We start from the raw sequence: 23,925 nt of genomic DNA, 5'->3' as shown, positions 1-23,925 counted from the left end.
CCCCTCGAATCCGCTCAACCTGCTACGTCAACCAAGAGGAATAGGGCCTTCCTATCCACTATATCTAAACCCTTCATAATTTTATACACTTCAATTCGGTATCCCACAGCTTCCTCTGTTAATACAACCCTAGCCTTTCCTGTTGACTAAAATTCTCCAGTCCAGGCAACATCCTCATAAATCTCCTCTGTACCCTCTCTAGTGCAATCACATCTTTTCCCCTTTCGTACGGTGACCAGAACTGCATGCACCACCTTCTCAGTCAGCGCCTTATCCTCAACCTCCAACCACCAGGAGTCACTGTGTGCCATTAGAGTCATCGAGAGATACAGCACCAAAACAGGCCCTTCGGCCCACCGGTCCGTGCCGACCATTAACCACCCATTTATACTAATCCTACATTAATCCCATTTTTCCCTCTCACATCCCTACCTTCCCTCAATTCTCCTACCACCTACCTACACTAGGGGTAATTCTTTTACAATGGCCAATTTACCTATCAACCCGCAAGTCTTTGTCATGTGGGAGGAAACCGGAGCACCTGGAGGAAACCCACGCGGTCATAGGGAGAACTTGCAAACTCCGCACAGGCAGTACCCAGAACTGAACCCGGGTCGCTGGAGCTGTGAGGCTGTGGTGCTAACCACTGCGCCACTGTGCTGCCCAACCACTGCGCCACTCTGTCTGGTTGACCCTAAAGGCCACCATAACAAGCACCTGCAAAGAGAGCCTTGGCTTCTCTACCAGGAAGTATCGGAACTAAATTGTTAACATATTGTTTGCCTTTGCTCCATAACCTTCTGGTCGGTTATTCTCCGTGACCTTGTCCTATCTACACCTTCTCCTTTGTTATCTCTTGCCCCAACCCCGCTTTACTTGCTTAAAACCTTTCACATTTCTAATATCAGCTGGTTCTGAAGAAGTGTCACTGACCTGAAACGTTAACTCTGCTTCTCTCTCCACAGATGCTGCCAGACTTGCTGAGTATTTCCATCATTTCTTGTTTTTATTTCAGATTGCTCTCATGTCATGCTCACATCTCTGTCCTGGGATTGCTGCAGTGTTCCAGAGAACATCAATGCAAGCTCGAGAAACAGCATCTCATTTACCAGTTAGGTACACTACAGCCTGCCGGACTGAACATTGAGTTCAATAATTTCAGAGCATGACGGGGGCCCCCCATTTTACTTTTATTTTGTTTTTTTTTCTTTTTTTTAATGTTTATTTTATTTTATCTGTGTTTGTTCAGTTTGCCGACCCACTGTTTTTTTCATATTTGTACTTGTGGCTGTTCAGTTTGCAGTCCGTTAACACCCTATCTGTACTAATGCTTTGTCTTTCAACACACTATTAACATATTGTTTGCCTTTGCTCCATGGCTTTCTGGTGACCTTCTCTGTGACCTTGTCCTTTCTACACCTTCTCCTTTGTTATCTCTTGCCCCACCCACGCTTTACTTGCTTAAAACCTTTCACGTTTCTAATATGTGTCAGTTCTGAAGAAGGGTCACTGATCTGAAACGTTAACTCTGCTTCTCTCTCCACAGATGCTGCCAGACCTGCTGAATATTTCCAAAATTTCTTGTTTTTATTTCAGATTTCCAGCATCCGCAGTATTTTGCTTTTATTGTAGTATCGTAACTAAACCCTGACCATCTCTTCCTTGAATGCCTTCCAGTGATTTGGCACCAATTTACCTTCAAGTAGCCATTTCCAGTCCACATTTGCTAAATCACATCTCAGTTTAGTAAAATTAGCTTTTCCCCAATTGAGAACTTTTAATCCTGGTCTGTCTTTTGTCCTTTCCCATAACTACCCTAAACCTAACTGAATTTGATCACTTTCACCAAAGTGCTTCCCAGCTCATGCTGCTTCCACCTGCCCAGCTTCATTCCCTAAAACTAAGTCTAGAACTGCCCCCTGTTGGGCTTGCTACATATTGGCTTTAAAAAATGTTCTCCTCAATGCATTTTAAGAATTCTGCTTCTTGTGTGACCTTCACACTAATTCTATCCCAGTTAATATTAGGGTAGTTAAAATGCCCTACTATTATTGCCCTATTGTTTTGCACTTCACAGAGATTTTCTGACATCTTTGCTTTTCTATCTTCCTCTGACTGGGGATCTATAGTACACTCACAGTAGTGTGATAGCCCCTTTAATCTTCAGTTCAATCCATATGGCCTCATTTGGTAATCCTTCTACAGCATCATCCCTCCTCACAGCTATAATTGTTTCTTAAATCACAATTGCGATCCCGTTTTTTAAAATCTCTCTCTCTATCATGTCTGAAAATCCAGTAACCAGGAATGTTGAGCTGCCATTCCTGCCCTTCTTTCAGCCATGTCTCAGTAATAGCTGTAATATCATACTCCCACGTGGTGTCAATCTGTGCTCTCAGCTCATCTGCCTTATTCCCGAGAATTCCTATATGGAAGTATATACCACTTAGCACTGCCAGATTCTCTTGTCTATTTTCTAGCTTTTGTTTTCTCTGCCTACCTAACATTCTTACTACTCTTCTGCCTTCTATTTCCAACTTTTCTTCTCTCCGTTCTAAATCTACTCCCAAGTTTCCATGCCTCTGCCAAGCAAGTTTAAACCCTCCCCAACAGCACTAGCAAAACCTCCTGCTAGGATATTGGTTCCAGCCCAGTTGAGGTGCAACCTGTTCAGCTTGTACAGGTCCAACCTCTCCCAGAAACAGTCCCTGTGCCTCAGGAATCTAAAGCACTTCCTCTTGCAGCATCTTTCCCAACACGTATTCATCAGCTCTCGCTTCCTAGTTCTGTACTCATTCGCAGGCAGCATGGGAGTAATCCAGAGATAACTACCATTTGAGGTCCTGCTTTTCAATCTCTTTCCTTGCTCCGTAAACTCTGCCATCAGGACATAATCTCTCTTTTTGTCTGTCTCATTGGTGCCGATATGGACTACCGACCTCTGGCTATCACCCTCCTCTTCAGAATATCCTGTAGCCACTCAGTGATGTCCTTGACCCTGGTACCAGGGAGGCAACATACCATTGTGAGGTCACGTCTGAGGCCCTCTCCGTTTGCATATTTTTAAGCTGTGGAGTGACTACCTCTAGAAACATGCTAACCACAAAGCTCTCGGTCCCGCAGATGCCCTGTAGCGACAATAGCCGCCCTGTAGCGACTGCAGCTGACACTCAGGCCCTGAAACCTGGAGATCGAGCTGCTCTAGCTGGTGGCGTTCCCTGCACATGTGGTTGTCTAGGCCACGAGAAGTGTCCAGTATTTCCCACTTGGCACAGGATGTGCAATCCACAGGATTGAGTTTCCCTGCCATGCTTTTATTTTCTAGACTACTATCTAGAAACACTTACCAGCTACTCACCAATCAGCTTCTTCCCCTGTTGTGATGTCATTATAGCTGTTTTGCAAATGTTGGTTTTGTTTTGAGATCTTGTTGGAGCCCCTCCTGCTTTAACTCCTTGGTTGTTGCGTTCAGTCTCCACACAGGTCCACTGCTGGTGAGTGTCTCTGTAATATAGGTAAACGTCTCCCTGTTCGCCTCTGCGCCTAGACTTCAGCTCCCAGGGCTCGCTGTCTCCCATTCCCTCACTCGGATCGCTCCTTGTTTTGTAAAGGACCAGAACAGCATCTCTTCCCTCACTGCACCGAATTTCCTCACTTACCAAATTTCCCAAGTAATGCACTCTGTCGAAGCAGTACTCCATCGAATTCGACTTTGTGCTACTTAGTAAGTGCAGCTTGACCAGGGTCCTGTGTAAGTTTAACATAACTTCACTGCTTCTGGAATCTGTACCTCCAGAGAAATTTACAGGGCCTTGGAACATATACCTATATTTAAGGCGCTGTGTAAGCCCAAATTTCTCGTGTTGCAATTCTAACCGATCTCATTTTTCTGATATTGTTGCCAAAGTGGCAGCAACTAAGAACTGCATTTTCCACATGCTGGGATTACAAAATTTAAACGGGACAAGCCAGTGAGTATGAAACTTAAGTGCAAATATAAGTAACATTCTGTGTTTTGAGGGCCAGGTTGCTCGGGTTAGGTGGCTGCAACATGGACACGACTGAGTTAAAGCATACTATATTGCTTTTAAGAGGAGTGTGCTTTATCCTCGTCTGCCAATATCAACAGTATAGAGGTTAGGTCATCCATTTTGGGGAAATAATATGCATGACATGACCTTCGAGCATAAAACATACTTGCATATTATGTCGACAAAAAGAAAAAGCAGTTAAGGTCATGTAGTTCAATCTGTTAGTAGGATGGTTCCTTAAAAACTGTTCCAAATATTTGTACCTCATTGTTAGCCCCCCATTGAAAGCTTGTATCCTTTCACATGAATGGTAGCAATGTTTATCTGAATATAGAACTTGTGCTTGTCCCAAGGTAACAGATTGGTATACTTGGATCTGAATTACTTTTTCAACTAATTTGTTGATATTGTTCTAGCTGTCGTCCCAAAGCATCCCTCCCCATTAGAGAGAGACAGTTGGTAATGTATAGCTTGAAGGTCACCACCGCTCAAATGTGGGGCAAGGCGAGGAGGCAGGCCTCCATGAACTACCACAACCGGGGGATTGAACCCATGCTGTTGGCATCTTTCTGCATCACACTCTAGCCGTTGTTGCAACCTGTGTGGTGAGGCAGGCCACCTCTACAAAACCTGCCCCAAACGTTGCCTCAGTTATGCTCAGGCGGCAAGGCCCAAGGAAAGGCTGGGAGAAGGAACAACAAATGCGTCTGGTGCTGGGAAGGAGACAAGCAACCCCCTCCGCAGCAAGGAAAGCCTACCTGAGAAGGAGGAGAAAGGGGAGGCAGCTTAAACCAGCGACCTAGCACCTACCCTGTGCTCGGAAACCCCTCCTCTACAGACAGAATCATTGGAGGAGGAGGCAGCTGATCGACAAACAGGTCAGTGGCAAGTGGTACAAAAGAAAACCACAAGGAAAAATCTGCCTAAAGAGCAACAGGTCACCACCCAAACCAGTGGCAAGAGGAGGCTACCGTCTGAGACAGACTACAGCAGCTCCTCTTCACTGGACGAGGAAGTGTTGGAACGGCGGCACCTACAAAAGAAGCGGCAGAACTCAAAGGAGCTGGAAGATGAAGCCCCCCCACCCCCTGGGCACTGAAAGTTGTTATGGGCCCAGCACTCCCCAAACCCAAAGAGCCGAACCTAGCGTCATGCCCAGTGCATCCCAGCTCCAGGACACTGAGAGCAACGAAACGTCTGGCGCGCTCCAGCTCTGGGAAGCTGGGAGCAGTGATGTTTTCGAGGAGGAAACAACAGCAGAGGACAGGCCAATCCTTGCTATCTACAAGACCACCCCCCCCCCCCCCCCCACCCCCCACCTTCCCGATGTCACCCCAGCGGAAACATCCCTGTATGAGAAACCAGGAGGGGTTTCTGAGCTCAATGAACGTGAAACCTCTTGTGTACACCATGGGCATGCAGGAACATACCAAAGGACTGGGTCTAGCAAGGACAAATGGTGTGGGAAGCAACAACTAACTTCAAAATGGGTATAAGGATTGCTTCAATTAACGTGCGTCGCATTAAATTCTGTACGCGATGTGTTTCAACCTTGGACTACCTCGTCAAGGTTAAAGCCGACCTGCAGTTTCTGCAGGAGTGTGGAATATCACACCTCAGCACCTACAGGCAGTGGTTGAGATGGTGGTTCTATGGGCCATCGATCTGGTCAGGGGGAAATGATTCCTGTTCTTCCGGCCTGGGTATTCTGCTGTGGGGAGGTAACGTCACCATCTCCGAGGTGAAGGAGGTGGTGGGCGGTTGCCTCCTCGTAGCAGATGTAATGTACAACAATGCTCCCCTCCGGTTGATCAACGTGTACGCCCTGGTTCAATGCACCGAGCGGCTGACCGTCTTCCAGCAGCTCCCACTGCTGCTGGTGACGACCAGGCCGGTCATCCTAGGCAGTGACTTCAACTGCATCATCGATGCAGCTGGACGATCCGGCAGAGATGACAGCAAATTGGACGCTACGTCCAGATTCCTAATAGAAACAGTAGAAGATGCCAAACTGCACGACGCCTTCAGCAAACCTGCAGACGGCGTGCAGCTTAGATACACTTGGGAAAAATTGGACAGGTCTGCCCGTTCCAGGATTGACTTCCTGTTTGTGTCCCGTGCTGTCACGGTCAGATTCACCGGCATCAAGCCGGTGTTTTTCTCTGACCACTGCCTCTTACTGGCCAACTGTCACTTACAGGATGGCCAGCGGGTTGGCAGGGGGACATGGAAGCTCAATGCTACACTACTAACCCCAGAGAAATATGAGGAACTCAAAAGGGATTACAAAGGTTGGAGAACCGTGAAACCTCTCTTTGAGTCTCCAGTTCACTGGTGGGAGGTGATCAAGGAGAACATCAAGAGGTTCTTTATACTCAAAGGTGTTCAGAGGGTGAGAGAGAGACAGAGGGAAATGTCCCGACTCCAGAAAAGTTTGCAAAATCTGCTCCAGCTGCAGTCGATGGGGGGTCAAGATCAAGGAGGACCTCCATGAGGTAAACAGCCAGCAGGCCTCGCTCTTTGCCACAGAGGCCTCCGAAACCATCTTCTGGTCCAGAGTCCGCTCCATTGAGCAGGATGAGATGTGCTCACGTTACCTCTTCCAAAAGGTACACAGAGAGAACTCTGTGATCAGCAGCCTGAAGGAAGAGGATGGCTTGGTAACGTCTTCGCAGTCCGACATACAAAGGATCATCTAATCCTTTTATGCTGGGCTGGACAACACGAAGCCCACAGACAGCAGAGCCCCCCAGTCCTTCCTGTCATCTATCACAGAGGTCTTAAGTGACAGCACGAGGGAGAGACTGGATAAGCTGCTAACCCTGGGCGAGCTGACAAAGGCCGTCAAGTCCTTCGAGACGAGTAAAACTCCCGAAAGCGATGGCTCACCGCTTGAGTTGTATTCGGCCCTGTGGGACTGGGTTGGCCCAGACCTGCTGGAAGTATACAAGAGTATGCTCCTGGCCGGCAGCATGCTAGAATCCATGAGGAAAGGCATCATCACCCTCATGTACAAGCGGAAGGGGGAGAGGGCAGAAATCAGAAATTGGCAGCCCATCTCACTGCTTAATGTTGACTACAAGATTCTGTCCAAAGTCATAGCCAGTCGAGTCAAGTCTGCTCTGGAGTTGGTGATTCACCCTGACCAGACCTGCACTGTACCCGGCAGGAAGATCTCTGATAGTCTCGTGCTACTCAGGGATACGATTGTCTATGTACGGGACAAGAGGGCGGACACCTGCCTCATCAGCCAGGACCAGGAAAAGGCTTTTGACAAGATATCACACACCTACATGATGGACGTGCTTTCCAAAATGGGGTTTGGGGAGGGAATCTGCAATTTGATCAAACTGCCCTACACAAACATCAGTAGCGTAGTCTCAATCAATGGGTGGGAATCAGAAAGTTTCCTGATCCAATTTGGAGTCAGACAGGGCTGTCCTCTCTCCCCTGTCTTTTTGTTTGCTGTATTGAACCCTTTGCTGAGTCTATTAGGAAGGATGCGATCATAAGGGGGGGTGACAATCCCAGGCAGTGGAGGCACTCGGGTTAAAACCTCCCTGTACATGAATGACGTCGCCGTTTTCTGCGCAGATACACTGTCCGTTCGCAGACTGATGAGCATCTGCGACCAGTTCGAACTGGCCTTGGGGGCCAAAGTTAACCACGGCAAGAGCGAGACCATATTCTTTGGGAACTGGGCTGACCAATCCTTTGTCCCCTTCACCGTAATTCAGACTACCTGAAGGTGTTGGGGATATGGTTCGGAAGGGCTTGGGCGTGCACCAAAACCTGGAAGGAGCGAGTAGCCAGGATGCACCATAAGCTGAGCATGTGGGAGCAGCGATCTCTCTCCATTGTGGGTAAGAACCTGGTCATCAGATGCGAGGCGCTCACGTTCTTCTTGTTGGATCGTGGCGCAGGTCTGGCCCATACCCCACTCCTGCACAGTGGCGGTCACCCGAGCCATTTTCCGTTTCATATGGGGATCAAAAAATGTACGCAACGCCACCCTCATCCTGATGACCACCTTTGTGTGCGGCTGCATCAAGCTGTGTGTAGATCCCCAGTACGCAAACTCCAAGTGTCACTACGTGTTGAGGTTCTATCTGTCCCCAGTGTTGCGAAGGATGGGCCTGGTCACATTGCCGCAGAACGCTCCATCCAGTTGGAGCGTGCTGTACACCTATCCTTCATAGAAAAGTTTCTGCGGAAAAACACCTTTGATCACCAATCCAACAGGCAGTGGTCTGCACGGAATGGCCCCAAGTCCCTACGGGAAGAGGGAATGTTGGATCCGGTCGGGTGGTTCCCCGAGCAGACTGCCAAAGTCATTTGGCGAAATGCTTAATCACCAGAACCTTCAAACAAGTACCAAGATGTAGCTTGGTTGGTGGTGAGAAGAGCCCTCCCGTCAGATCCTTCCTGCATGCCCGGAGTCTTACACCCTTCTCAGGTAGCTGTGGTGGGGAAGAGACAGTTGCCCACCTCCTTCTGGAATGTGTCTTCGCAAAGCAGGAATGAAAAGAGATGCAGTGGTTTTTGTCAAGCTCTACAGGCTGTTCCCAGGGACGCACACTGAGATAAACATCAACTGCTGCTGGAAGACTATCAATTTGGTGAAAGACGCCCTTTGGTCTGCCCGAAACTTGCTGGTCTTCCAGCGCAAAGAGTTGTCCACGACCGAATGTTGCAGACTGGCACATTCCAAGGTCCAGGACTACGTGCTGAGGGACGCACTAAAGCTTGGGGCAGCCGCAGCAAAGGCTCAATGGGGAAAGGCCACAGTGTAAGGTCCACCCACCAAAGTGAACTGAGGGGCTGGATCCATGGAAAACCCCTCGGGCTGTATCCAGAAAATATTTGTTTGCTGCAAAAAGTACATGGCAGTTAAAATGAAATGGAAGGGTTGTGAGACAACTCACTCCTGTATTGAAGGAAACTGATCTCCTTTGCACTCTTTGTATTGTTGACTTGGTGCTGTTTTGAACTGTTTTGTAATGTATTTATTTTTACAGTTTTTTATGAATAAAATATATTTTGGAAATTTAAAAAAAAATCACACTCCAGCCGTCTAGCCAACTGAGCTGATATCCTTTTGCAGTATGTGGAAAATACTAATTCTTCAAATAACTGATCCCAAGAAAATCGAGCATGTTATTGTTAATAAAGATGAAGCGCAGGAGACGTTGAGTGCAGTGCTAGCTATGGAGGAAAATTAAATGGAAGTACATTGGTAAAATTTGTAAACGTACCCCGGAGACCAGCTCTCTTCACGGCCTAAGTGCTTCCATCATAATTGGATACAACAGTAAAACCTTTACTTCTGTACTTAATGTGTCATATGACCTCCCAGGGAGCATTTAAAGGTGTACTTTGTGGCAGGATTTTCTTATTTACAATCCAGGATTCCTTGTATAAGAAGCACATCACAACTGGTGGGGCTAGTCAAGTCTATGACCGATTGCAAAACGGTCCTTATAAATCACGATATGTAATACCTTCCAAAGTGTTCCTAATATAATTATGGATAGATAATTCCGTTTCTAGTGCCCCCAAAGTGGACTTTCCTTTAGGGCAGTTATCTCTGATGGTTTATGATTCTTTTAACAAACAACATCAAAGTCTGCTCTATTGGCGAGTATGGTTTTTAAAACCATAAAAGTAATTGGTTGTATAGTGTACAAAAGACACAATGATGGCAGCTCTAAGGTGGACAACTGCAATGGTGCAGTGGAAAGCAGTTAGATCCAGACAAAAGCATGTGTTTGGCCTATTTGGCCTGTCATCATAAGTGCCGATGAGTTAGGAAGGCAAGTAAACAAAGTGGCAATTTGACTCGAGGCTGAGAATGGGCAGGAAAGAACAGTCTTTCAATTTTGAAAAGTACATTCCTTCTAAGAGTTGAAGAGGAGTTAAAATTTATGGAGGGTAAAGGGTGGGAGACCAGCCAGGACAGCATTGGCCTAGCTGAGTCTGGAGATGGCAAATTTATGGTCGAGGGCTTCAGTGATAGATGGAGTGAGGTAGGCATGAAGAGCAGTGTTATGGAGGTAGAAGTGATAAATATCTATATACATATATAGTTAGGTATCTATAGCTATATATATATATATATATATATATATTTTTGTCTTTGACAATCAATTCCAGAATTTTCCTTGCTACTTATAAAAAAAACTAACTGGTCTGCAAATTCTCAGCTCCTTCAGGTGCGATGTAAGAACACATTACTTCACTGAGAGGGTGGTCACGCTCTGGTACAGTTTTCTAAAGAAGCTTCTTGGGCCAAGGAGCTTGGATCTTTTCGAGATCCATTTGGAGAATACTTGAAGAAAAACACTAGGTGATTGCCTGAATAGGGGGTAATTACTGTGAGCGTGAAGCTGAGTGAGCATTTGTAACTTGGGTGAGGATTAAAGTGGTAAATAAGAGTAAACAGTTATTGGCTGACACACAGAATGATTACAGAGATGTCATTAATGAAGTGCATCGTAAACAGTGTAAAGTTGGATATTTGGTGAGGATGGGAATTCAATACAGAGGGAGAAAGGAAGTGATGCTTTTTGCCTCCATTATCTGTAGTGGTTCATGTAAGCTTGAGGCAGTAAGTATTTAAAAATGTTCCCAGTGTTTTAGTGCTTAGTTAAGTCAGTGTATGAAAAAAGACTTACAACAGTCTAAAATGTAGATAGAAATAATATAGACTAAGATATGGCACAACAGTTTGTGTGTCTGGTCTGCAGTATGAGCGAGTTTGTAGTCAGCGAGACTGTTCCAAGCGAAAAATCGAATCTCCCCGACTATTGAGCTGGAGTGTGAATTGGAGACACTCCGACACATACGAGAGGGGCAAGAGTATTTGGACAGTTTGCTCCAGACTTTGTGGTCATGCTTCGGAGGCTGGTGCAGGATCAGGACGGGGTTGGTATGTGCAGAGTAAAGGATATCCAGGTAAGATAGAAAATGAGGATCTGAAGAAACTGATCCTATCCAACAAGTACAGTGTAGATTAGATTAGAGATACAGCACTGAAACAGGCCCTTCGGCCCACCGAGTCTGTGCCGAACATCAACCACCCATTTATACTAATCCTACACTAATCCCATATTCCTACCAAACATCCCCACCAGTCCCTATATTTCCCTACCACCTACCTATACTAGTGACAATTTATAACGGCCAATTTACCTATCAACCTGCAAGTCTTTTGGCTTGTGGGAGGAAACCGGAGCACCCGGAGAAAACCCACACAGACACAGGGAGAACTTGCAAACTCCACACAGGCAGTACCCGGAATCGAACCCTGGTCCCTGGAGCTGTGAGGCTGCGGTGCTAACCACTGCGCCACTGTGCCGCCCTTGCTACCAATGTTCCCTCCAAGCTGTGTTGCTGCTCAGCAACCTGGGAGTCCCTCCGCAGCCCGTGCACAAGTCAACGCCTTTAAATTGCTGCATGTGCGTGGTCACGAAAAAAATATTGTCTGCCTCATGCGAGGGTGTGTAACATCTCGAACCAGCTTGAAAAGATATTGGAAAAGGAGGGGGGAGGATCCAGTCATTCGGGTCCATGTTGGGGCGAATAACATCAGAAAGAGTAGATGAGGTCCTGTTTGGAGAGTACCAGGACCTAGGAGCTAAATTAGAGCTCAAGGGGTATAATCTGCGGGTTATTACCCACACCACGTTCAAATTGACGTAAGGATAAGAAGATTAGGGAGATGAATGTGCTGCAGAAGGAGCAGTGTGGGAAAGAGGGAGTTCCATTTCATTGGACACTGACACCAAGACTGGGACTGGAAGGATCCGTACCGTTGGGACGGGCTCCATCTGAATCTGGCTGAGACCTCTGTCCGAACAGAAAGGGTAAATGGGCCAGTCCACAAGGACTTTAAACTAGTAAATTGGTTGGGGGAGGGGATGTGGTGAGGACTCAGGCTGAAAATGTAGTATAAGTAATAATTTGAATGGATAGAAATTGTGCTTTTGGCATGACAGGCAAAGGAAAAATTAAAAAAAGTAAAGTAATTAAACCAGGAGAGAGAAATAAGAAATGTGTGAGTAAAACATTTGAGCAGAAGGCCAGGTTAGGGTGTCTGGCCATTGTGGCGTTATTTATACAAATGCATGGAATATAAGGAACAAGTTAAATAAATTGCAGGCGCAAATTGAATTTGGAGGCTATGACATGGTAGTGATTACCAAGATTTGGCTGCAATATCGTCGGGACTGGGAACCTAATATACCAGGTTATAATAAAAGCAAAATACTGCGGATGCTGGAAATCTGAAACAAAAACAAGAAATGCTGGATTCACTCAGCAGGTCTGGCAGCATCTGTGGAAAGAGAAGCAGAGTTAACGTTTCGGGTCAGTGACCCTTCTTCGGAACCCAGTCACTAAAACATCTGTTGACCAATTACCTTTTGCTTCCTGCCACTGAACTCATTTTGGATTCAATTTACCACTTGCCGTTAGATCCTGTGGGGTTTTTACTTTTCTGCCACATGGGACCTTGTCAAAGCCTTGGTAAAATCAATGGAAGCTACATCAAATGCACTACCCTCATCAACTCCCCTTGTTTCCTCCTCAAAGAATTCAATCAAGTTAGTTAGACATGACCTTCCCTTAATAAATCCATGCCTGCTGCCCTTGATTAATTCATACTTTTGCAAATGATGATTTCTATTGTCCCTTAGAATTTTTTCCAATAATTTGCCCACTTCTGAGGTTAGGCTGAGGTTAGGCCTGTAATTACTCGGTCTATTCTTTCCTCCTTTTTGAAAACAACGAGACAATATTAGCAGTCTGCCAGTTCTCCGGCACCACACCTGTAGTCACAGAGGTATAGAAAAGGATGCTCAGAGCCGTTGCTATTTCCTCCCTTGTTGCTTTTTTTAAAATTCGTGCATGGAATGTGGGCATTGCTGGCAAGGCCAGCATTTATTGCCCATCCCTAATTGCCCTTGAGAGGGTGGTGGTGAGCTGCTGCCTTGAACCACTGCAGTCCATGTGGTGTTGGTATACCCACAGTACTGTTTAGTAGTCAGTTCCAGGATTTTGACCCAGTGATAGTGAAGGAATGGTGATATATTTCCAAGTCAGGATGGTGTGTGATTTGGCATTGAATTTTTAGGCCCTGCCAGGAGCAGGCACGGAGGCAGGTGGGCACTAGAAATAGCGCCTGCACCTGGTTCCCTGGTTCTATCCCACCCCCAGACCATTTTCTTCAGACGTGGGATGGGCGAGTGACAGGTGTACCCACCTGCAAGTGGTGGGTAGCAAATTGACCCTGTTAATGGCCACTTAAGATCAATTGTTGGAGGCTGACTGGGGTTTTCCAATTGGCCTCCAGGTCTCCACAGGCGCAAGCAGGGGACATGCAGCTGCCCAGAGGCAGCCCCCCACAACCCCCCACGGCAGACATAGGGGGCAATACTCCAGGCAGGCATAGAGGCCTCCCTACTGCCTGGGTTCAGCTGCAGCTGCCCTGTGGAGGGCTTCCCTCCCCAACAGTGTGGCCAGACCGCTGGATCTTTTTTTTATTTTAAAAAAGTTGGAGAGGGGGCCTCTCCATTTTGGGACACCCTCTCCCTCACATGGCATCCTGCTGCAGCTTCCAAGCTGAAGGGCCTTTGATTGGCCCTTAAGCATCAAGAGCCCACCCTCCATCCTTAATTGGACAGAGACCCACCCTCTGGCCATTCATTGGCCAATTCGGGAAAAGTATAAGTGAGTGACTGTTCCCACAAAGTGCGGGCTTCTGATCCCCATTTGCACCTGATGGTGGGTACCTGAAGCCCGCAGGAAAAATCCAGCCCTTGGAGGAGAACTAGCAGGTGGGTGGTTTTCCCATGTGTCTGCTGCCCTGGTTTTTCTAGGGGGTAGAGGTTGCGGGTTTTGAAGGTTCTGAAGAAGGAGCCTTGGTGGGTTGCTGCAGTGCATCTTGTAGATGCTGCACACAGCTGCCACTGTGTGTTGGTGATGGGGAGAGTGAATGTTTAAGGTGATGGATGGAGTGCTGAACAGCAGGTTACTTTGTCTTGGATGATGTCTAGCTTCTTGACTGTTCTGGAGCTGCACTCATCTAGGTAAGTGGGAAGTATTCCATCACACTCCTGATTTGTGCCTTGCAGATGATGGACATATTTTGGGGAGTCAAGAGGTGAGTTACTGGCTGCAGAATTTCCAGCCTCAGACCCACTATTGTAGCCTTAGTATTTATGTGGCTGGTTCAGTTAAGTTTCTGGTCAGTTGTAACCTCCCCCCCCAACCCCGCCCCCCAACCCCAGGATGTTGATGGTCAAGCAGTTGAATGTAAAAGGGAGATAGTTAGATTCTTTTTTGTTGGAATGGTCGTTGCCTGGCAGTTGTGTGGTGTGAATGTTACTTTCCACTTAACAGCCCAAGCCTGAATGTTGTTCAGGTCTTGCTGCATGGGGGCACGAACAGCTTCATTATCTGAGGAGTTGTGAATGCTACTGAACACTGTGCAATCATCAGACAACATCCCTCTTCTGACCTTATGTTTGAAGGAAGGTCATTGACGAAGTAGCTAAAGATGGTTGGGCCCAGGGCGCTGTCCTGAGGAACTCCTGCAGCGATTGTCTTGGGGCTGAGGTGATTGACCTCCAACGACCACAACCATCTTCCTTCATGCGAGGTTTGACTCCACACAGTGGATTTTTACCCGATATTCCACTGACTTCAATTTTACTAGAGCTCCTTGATGCTACACTCGGTCACATGCTGCTTTGATGTCAAGTGTAGTTACTCTGACCTCACCTCTTGCGTTCAGCCCTTTTTTCCATGTTTGTGCCGTAATTGCTTGTAATGAGATCTGCTGCTGAGTGGTCCTGGCAGAACCCAAACTGAGCATCGATTTGCAGTTGTTTCTGAGTAAGTGCTGCTTGATAGCACTGTCAATAACACTTTCCATCGGTTTGCTGATGATCGAGAGTAGACTGATGGGGCAATAATTGCTGGATTGGAATTTTGTGAACAGGACATACCTGGGCAATTTTCCACATTGTTGGGCAGATGCCAGTGTTGCAGATGTACTAGAACATCTTGGCTAAGGGCACTGCTAGTTCTGTAGCACAAATCTTCAGTACTGCAGCTGGGTTGCTGTCCGGGCCCATTGCATTTGCTGCATTCAGCCATTTCCTGATATCACATTGAGTGAATTGATTTGGCTGAAGACTGTCATCTGTGATGCTGGGGACTGCGGGAGGAGGCCAAGATGCATCACCCACTCGGCACTTCTGGCTGAAGATAGGTGCAAATGCTTCAACCATGTCTTTTACACTGACGTGCTGGGCTCCACCTTCATTGAGTATGGGGATGTTTGTGGAGCCTCCTCCTCTTGTTAATTGTTAAATTGCCCACCACCATTCACAACTGGATGTGGCAGAACTGTAGAACTTTGATCTGATCCATTGGTTGTGGGATTGTTTAGCTCTGTCCATAGCATGCTGCTTCTGCTGTCTAGCATGTTTGTAGTCTTGTGTTGTAGCTTCACCAGGTTGGTATCTCATTTTTAGGTATGCCCGGTGATGTTCCTGGCATGCTCTCCTCTACTCATTGAATAAGGGTTGGTCCCTTGGCTTAATGGTAGAGTGAGGGCTATGCCAGCCCATGATTGTGGTGGAGTACAATTCTGCTGATACTGATGGCCCACAGTCCCTCATGGATGTCCAGTTTTGTGTTGCTAGATCTATTCTAAATCTGTCCTATTTATCATAGTGGCAGTGCCACACAACACGATGAAGTGTATCCTCAATGTGGAGACCAGACATCGTCTCCATAAGGACTGTGCACTAGTCATTCCTACCAATACTGTCATGGACAGAAGCATCTACGGCAGGTAGATTGGTGAGGGCGAGGTCAAGTAGGTTCTTCCCTAGTGTTGGTTCTCTCACCACCTACCGCAAGCCCAGTCTGACAGTTATGTTCTTCAGGACTCAGCCAGTTCCGTCAGTTGTGGTGCTACTGAGTCACTTTTGGTGATGAACATTGAAGTCCCTACCCAGCACACATTCTGTGCCCTTGCTACCCTCAATGCTTCTTCCAAGTTGTGTTCAACGTGGAAGGAGGGCAGCCCGTGATCAGCAGGAGGCTTTCTTGCCCATATTTGATCAGATGCCATGAGAATTGATGGGGTTTGGAGTCAATGTTGAGGACTCGCATGGCCATTCCCTTCCGACTGTATATTACTGTGCTGACACCTCTGGTACGACAGGCCATACCCAGGGATAGTATTGGAGGAGTTCTGAGTCATGAGCTGTAAGGTATGATTCGGTGAGTCTGACTGTCAGGCTGTTGCTTGACCTGTCTGTGGGATAGCTCTCACAAATTTGGCACAAGTCCCCAGATGTTAGTGAGGAGGACTTTACAGGGTTGACTGGGCTGGGTGAGCCTTTGTTGTATCTGATGCCAAGGTGATGATGGCTGGTCTGTTTTGTTTTATTCTTATTTGACTTTTTCATAGCAGTTTTGATGCAACTGAATGGCTTGTTAGGCTATTTCAGAGAGCTGTTAAGAGTCAATCACATTGATGCCCGTCTGGAATCATATGTCGGCCAGACCAGATAAGGACGGCAGGTTTCCTTCCCTAAAGGACATTAGTGAAGCAGCTGGGTTTTTACAACAATTTCTTAGCAGCTGGGGATACATTTCATACAAGCCTAGCGATTTATCCACTTTCAAAGATGCTTAACCCTCTTAATACTTCCTCTCTCACTATGTTTATCACATGCAATATTTCACACTCATCCTTTTTAAGCACAATGTCGGCATCGACCCCTCTCTTGTGAAGACAAACGCAAAGTATTCGCGAAGAACTATGCCCACGTCTTCTGCCTTCATGCAGAAGTTACCTTTTTGGTCTCTAATCAGCCCTACTCTTTGCTTAGTTATTCAATTGTTCTTTATATATTGATAAAACTTCTTTGGGTTTTCTGTGATTTCACTTGCCAATTTTTTTATGCCCTCTCTTTGCTTTCATAATCTTTTTAATTTCATCCCTGCACTTTCTGTCCTCCTCTGGGCTTTCTATAGTATTGAGCTCTTGATATCTGACAAGTTTCCTTTTTTGCCTTATCCTACTCTGTATTCTCTTGACATCCAAGAGGGCCTGGATTTGGGAGTCCTACCCTTTATCTTTTGTGGGAGCGTATTTGTTTTGAGCCCTTTTACCTGCTTCTTGACTACCTCCACTGTTCTGACATTGTTCTAGTCTTTCTGCAATTTGAAACTTTTACTCTTGGTCTATCTTTGTTCCTTTCCATAACTACGTAAAATCTAGCTGAATTATGATCACTACCGTTCCACCTGTCCATGGTGGTAATGACATGTAGGTAGGGAGCCCCTCCTCCTGACTGGGCACTCTCCTAGGCATTATGGGCCTGTTTCTCCTGCAAGGACAAAAGACTGAGAGAGCGATAATCCACTGCTGGCCTCTATGGCCAAAGCGAACTGCTGCTCATTAGAAGCTGCATGTTTCAGTGTTGGCAGGTCTTCAGCAACACTATGGCTCTGAGCCATTCTGAGGGGTCATTGGGTGCCCTGGGCGCACACTCCTCTCATGTTCAGGAGCAGCATGTGCCCTGCAGCTCCTCAGCTGGTGTGTCTGTTGAAGGGTGGATACCCAGAGGCCTGTCCTGAGGGTTGGTGGTTGCAGTCACCTTGCCAGAGCACATCATGTCATTAAACCTCCTCCTACTGGATCCACTTTCTGCGCTCCATACTCCTTCTGTTGACTGTCAGCTATCTCCATCCAGGCCTGCTCACTCTGGGTGGGTGGACTCCTCCTGCCACCCTCTGGAAAGAGGACATCTCTCCTCTTCCTTATGGCTTTGAGGAGGAACTCCAGGTCTGCATCTGTGAATCGAAGGGCTGCCCAGCCTGGGTTCCAGGACTCTCCTATTACATTACATGATTCTTTGATCTTCCAAACTGAAGGTGAAGCAGTGAAATGGCATTCACAGTAATGGCTGTCATGGTCTTTCTAAATCACGCCCACACTTGAACAGTCCCCTCTCCGTTCCTGCTCCGCGGCTGCTCCGCGGCTGCTAACTGGACACCAAACCTGTCTCCAGACCAATTAAGGAGGTGCCCCTGTCAAAATCGGGGCCGGTTGCTGTTTTTCCCCTCTCCCCGGGGTGGGTTCAGGGCCTGGCTACATTCTTGACTTCCATTTTCCTCCCCTGGAAGGAAAATCCTGCCCCCTAGAATCAGCAAGCCCACACTAAACAAGCATGACTCAAAATTTGTTGTAATAGACAAGTTAAAAGTGAAACAAAAGAAAACATGTACCTCCACAAAACCTTCTGAAATACAGGGGAAGTGGTCCACTGGGATACTATACGAACATGCAAATCTGCAATAGTATGAAGATCAAAGGAGCAAAGAGAGACCTGGAAAATAAGCTAGGCTGAACAGAACAGTAATTCATGTACTCTGTACTTCAGCAGTAAGAGAGCAATCGGATAAGAGTTGAGGTGCATAAAAGGTGCAGGGGAGTTTGAAACAGAATGAGCACAGCAAAATTATTTTTTCTAAGTATTGACATGAGGAATGCATCATTCATTGAATAGGCAAAGTTAATGACTGCAATGCAAATGAGTTTTAGACAGGCCAAGATCTCTCAAAAGCAGTAAATCCCAACAGATAAATGGTATTTTTCTGAGTAATGAGAGACTAGGGAGAAGATTTGTCCTGTATTTACAACTATTATAAGGGAGTCAGTGGATACTGGAAAGGTGCCAATATAATTGGACAAGCCAACGTTAAAGAAGGGGGACAAAATAGACAGTCAATGAAAGATCCATTAACCTCACATAGGAATGAAAATTGGCAATGCACACATTCCATGAATAGTGTTGAAATAGCTAATGTTGAATCTGAGTTTGTTGGCATATGATGTCCAACCAATGCAGAGTAGCAGTCAAAAAAAACAAAAGGATGGTGAATTTTCATTTATTGTTTCATGGGATGTGGACGTCTGGCAAGGCCAACATTTGTTGCCCATCCCTAATTGTCGTTGACACCTGAGTGGCTTGCTAGGCCATTTCAGAGGGCAGTTAAGAGTCAACCACATTTCTGCAGGTCTGAAGTCACATGTAGGCCAGACTAGGTAAGGATGGCAGATTTCATAGAGTCATACAGCACAGAAACAGGCCCTTCGGCCCATCGTGTCCATGCCGGCCATCAAGCCTCTATCTGTTCTAATCCCATTTTCCAGCACTTGGTCCATAGCCTTGTATGCTATGGCTTTTCAAGTGCTCATCTAAATATCACTTATATGTTGTGAGGGTATCTGCCTCTACTACCCCTTCAGGCAGTGTGTTCCAAATTCCAACCATCCTCTGGGTGAAAAAAATGTTCCTCAAATCCTCTCTAACCTCTTGCCTCTCATCTTAAATCTATGCCCCCTGGTTATTGACACCACCTCTAAGTGAAAAAGTTTCTTCCTGTCTATCTATGTCCCTCATAATTTTGTGTAGCTCAATCAGGTCTGCCATCAGCCTTCTCTGCTGTAAGGAAAACAATCCGAGCCTGTCCAGTTACTCTTCATAGCTGAAATGTTCCAGCCCAGGCTGGTGAAATCTCCTCTGCACCCACTTCAGTGCAATCACATCCCTTCCTATAGTGAGGCGCCCAGAACTGTACACAGTGCTCAAGCTGTGGCCTAACTAGTTTTATACAGCTCCATCATAACTCCCTGCTCTTATACTCTGTGCCTTGGTTAATAAAGGCAGGTATGCCATATGCCTTCCTAACCACCTTATCTACCTGTGCTACTGCCTTCAGTGATCTATGGACAAGTACACCCAAGGTCCCTCTAACCCTCTGTACTTCCTAGGGTCTTACCATCCATTGTATATTCCCTTGCCTTGTTAGTCCTCCCAAAATGCATCACCTCACACTTCACAGGATTAAATTCCATCTGCCACTGCTCCGCCCATCTTGCCAGCCCATCTATATCGTCCTGTAATCTAAGGCTTTCCTCTTCACTATTTATGACACCATCAATTTTCGTGTCATCTGCGAACTTACTGATCATACGTCCTGTATTCACGTCTCAATCATTAATGTACACTACAAACAGTAAGGGTCCCAGCACCGATCCCTGCAGTACACCACTGGTCAAAGGCTTCCAATCACAAAAACAACCCTCGACCATCACTCTCTGCCTCCTGCCACTAAGCCAATTTTGGATCCAATTTGCAAAATTGCCCTGGATCCCATGGGCTCTTACCTTCTTGACCAAGCTCCCATGCGGGACCTTATCAAAACCATTACTGATGTCCATGTAGACTGCATCAACTGCTTTACCCTCATCTACACATCTAGTCAGCTCCTCAAAAAATTCAATCAAGTTAGTTGGACATGATCTCCCCCTGACAAAGCCGTGCTGACTATCCCTGATTAATCCCTGCCTCTCCAAGTGGAGATTAATCCTGTCCCCCAGAATTTTTTCCAGTAGTTTCCCAGCCACTGATGTTAGATACACCGGCCTGTAATTACTTGGTCTATCCCTGCTACCCTTCTTGAATAATGGTACCACATTCACTGTCCTCCAGTCCTCTGGCACCTCTCCTGTGGCGAGAGAGGATCCGAAAATTTGTGTCAGAGCCCCTTACCTCACATAACAGCCTGGGATGCACCTCATCTGGGCCTAGGGATTTATCCACTTTTAAGCCTGCTAATGTCATTTGAAGATTTAAACAAACTATTATTTGTAAATCTTATGAAATAAATCTGATATTGTTAATGGTTCCCTCTCCCCAGCTATTGCTCCATCCCCTTGAAATCTGCCGTCAACCTACTCTTGGCCCCTCCGTCCTTGCAAGCTACCACCTCATCTCCAATAAAAATAAGAAATACTGGAAATAATCAGCAGGTCTGGTAGCATCTGTGGAGAGAGAAGCAGAGTTAACGTTTCAGTTCAGTGACCCTTCTTCAGAACTGGCAAATGTTAGAAATGTAATAGGTTTTAAACAAATAAAGCAGGGTTGGGGCAAGAGATAACAAAAGGCAAGGTGTTGATAGGACAGAGGGTCACAGAGAATAACTGACCAGAAGGTCATGGAGCAAAGGCAAATGGTATGTTAATGGTGTGCTGAAAGACAAAGCATTAGTGCAGAGAGGGTGTTAATTGATAGAAAAATGGACAGCCCTGGCCCAAAGCACAAACATGAAAAAAAAAGTGGGTAGGCACATGGTAAAAAAAATGAATGATGAAACAAACTGAAATAAAATAAACAAATAAAGAATAATAAATAATAAAATAGAAAAAATAACTAAAAATAAAAAGGGGGGCCATCATGCTCTGAAATGATTGAACTCAATGTTCAGTCCGGCCGGCTGTAGCGTGCCTAATTGGTAAATGAGATGCTATTCCTTGAGCTTGCGTTGATGTTCAATGGAACACTGCAACAAGCCCAGGACAGATATGTGGGCATGAGAGCAGGGGGGTTGGGGGGATGGTATGTGAAAATGGTAAGCAAACGGAAGATCTGTGTCATGCTTTTGGACTGAGTGGAGGTGTTCCGCAAAGCGGTCACCCAATCTGCGTTTGGTCTCCCCAATGTCGAGGAGACTACATTGTTAGCAGCGAATACAGTATACTAAATTGAAAGAAGTACAAGTAAATGGCTTATTCACCTGAGTGTTTAGGGCCTTGGATAGTGAGGAGAGAGGAGGTGGAAGGACAGGTGTTACACCTCCTGCAATTGCATGGGAAGTTGCCATGGGAAGGGGATTAGATGTTGGGGGTAATGGAGGAGTGGACGAGGGTGCCACGGAGAGAATGGTCCCTTTGGAATGCTGACAGGAGAGGAGGGGAAGATGTATTTGGTAGTGGCATCACGCTGGATGTGGCGGAAATGGCAGAGGATGATCCTTTGGATGTGGAGGCTGGTAGGGTGGAAAGTGAGGACAAGGGGAACCCTGTCGCAGTTCTGGGAGGGAGGGGAAGGGGTGAGGGTAGAGGTGCGGGAAATGGGCCGGACACGGTCGCGTGCCCTGTCAACCACAGTGGGGGGGAATCCTTGGTTGAGGAAAAAGGAAGACATATCAGAGGCGCTGTCGTGGAAGGTTGCATCATCAGTGCAGATGCATCGGAGACGGAGAAACTGGGAGAATGGAATGGAGTCCTTCCAGGAGGCAGGGTGTGAAGAAGTGTGGTCGAGGTAGCTGTGGGAGTCAGTGGGCTTAAAATAAATATTAGTAGACAGCTTATCCCCAGACATGGAGACAGAGAAGTCGAGGAAGGGAAGGGAAGTGTCTTGAGGTGGACCATGTAAAGGTGAGAGAAGGGTGGAAATTGTCAGCATTCCAAAGGGATCATTCCCTCCGCCACACCCTGGTTTCTAGCCTTAATGCCTGTGTGCAATGGTCAAAAGTAATTTGCTTCACCTTCTCAAATTCTAAATATGTCTGCCCAGCCAATCTCCGTAAGTTCTTAAACTTCTGATGATAAGCTTCAGGGACTAACTCATACACAGCAAGAAGAGTCTTTTTTGACATCTCATAATCTGCAGAAGCCTCTTCAGGAAGCATGGCATATGCTTCATGAGCTCTGCCTACCAGCCTGCCCTGACAAAACAATGTCCAGATTTCTTTCGGCCATTTCATCTATTTGGCTATTTTTTTCAAAGGGTATGAAAAATGCCTCTACATCCTTTCCTCGAACCTAGGAAGAGCCTGTATAAATTTAAACAACTTCTCACTGAGTCCTGATCTAAATTCAGATTCTTCCTGACCCGATTGTTTAGTTCCATCTCTTTTAGCCTAAATTCCCTCTCTTTCTCCCTGTCCTCCAATTCAAGTTTTCTTATTGCTATTGCTTTTTTCCTGTTGAAGTACCAGATTTTTCGTTTCTAACTGAATCCTAGCCAATTCCATTGCATCACTCTCGGACCTACTATTTTCTTGTCTCTCGTATTCCCTTTCTTGTTCCTCGTATTCCCCTTCAGCTTCATCATCGTCATCATTTTCTTGCACTAATTCCAGATGTTCAGCTATTATGTCAATTATCTCTACTTTTTTGGCACCTGATTTCAATTCCAACCCAAATTTCGCTGCCAATTCTTATAATTTGTTCTTAGTTAAAGTTATCAAGCCACTCGGAAACATTCTGCTTTTCCAAAAACTCTGCTACAACCACTAATGCCATTATAAGGTATAGACTGTACCTTAGTATACAAGAGACCTGATTCTTTTAATTTCTTTGGAATTGGTGTTAGATTTAGATCCCAACAATAGAGTTTCCAATTGCTATAATCACAGACTCGAGAGAAATATGATGCCAAATGCAGGACCCCAATTTAAATATGTTATCTCAGAGACGAGTAATTAATATGATTTCAAATGCGAGCCCTCCAGATTAGTCTGATTCCGATCCCAGACGGAAGCCACCAAATTAAATATGATTCAATCTCGAGCAAGCCCCCAATGAATATATGATTCAATCTTGAGTGAGCCCTCAATTAATATATGATTCACATCCTGGACGAGAAACCTGATTAATATGTTATGACTGACCACTCAAGTCAAAGCCCCCAATCAAAATATACGATTCTGATTATGGTGAGAGAAAGGCACTGTTGATTCAATCCCGTCCCTCCACAGATCGCCTAACATATCATTTTAAACTTTCCAAATTAAAGAGAGACTCAGCCAAATTGTACCATCTATTAACCCCCGAATATGGCTAATAAAACCAGGTGTCTTTAGATCAACAAATTAACTGTTTAATTAGAAAAACTAAATTCTTAAACACTACTAAGATATAAACAACATTTAAAATAGGAAAAAAAAGTGTCTTTGCATATTTACGCTCCTGCCGAAGTGAAATCTTCCAATGTGGAATAGTTCAAGGTTGCTTGAA

The 23,925-nt window shown here is 46.0% G+C and overlaps 1 protein-coding gene across 14 annotated transcripts in view; it reads left to right on the top strand.

The window, feature by feature from the left end:
- rfx3 (regulatory factor X, 3 (influences HLA class II expression)) overlaps positions 1 to 23,925 on the top strand; it is a 651,544-nt gene that overhangs the window by 146,576 nt on the left and 481,043 nt on the right. For 2 of the 14 annotated variants that reach the window (XM_068030224.1, XM_068030218.1), the window contains exon 2: positions 1,016 to 1,111. The exons of the other annotated variants lie outside the window; for them this stretch is intronic. The gene's annotated coding sequence lies outside the window, so the exon portion shown is untranslated. The remainder of the gene's footprint in view (positions 1 to 1,015; positions 1,112 to 23,925) is intronic. 14 annotated transcript variants of the gene reach the window in all.

Source organism: Heterodontus francisci, chromosome 4, assembly GCF_036365525.1.
Source record: "Heterodontus francisci isolate sHetFra1 chromosome 4, sHetFra1.hap1, whole genome shotgun sequence".
Lineage (NCBI taxonomy): Eukaryota > Metazoa > Chordata > Chondrichthyes > Heterodontiformes > Heterodontidae > Heterodontus > Heterodontus francisci.
Note: the sequence above shows the minus strand (reverse complement) of the source record. Positions and strands in the feature narration are given on the sequence as shown.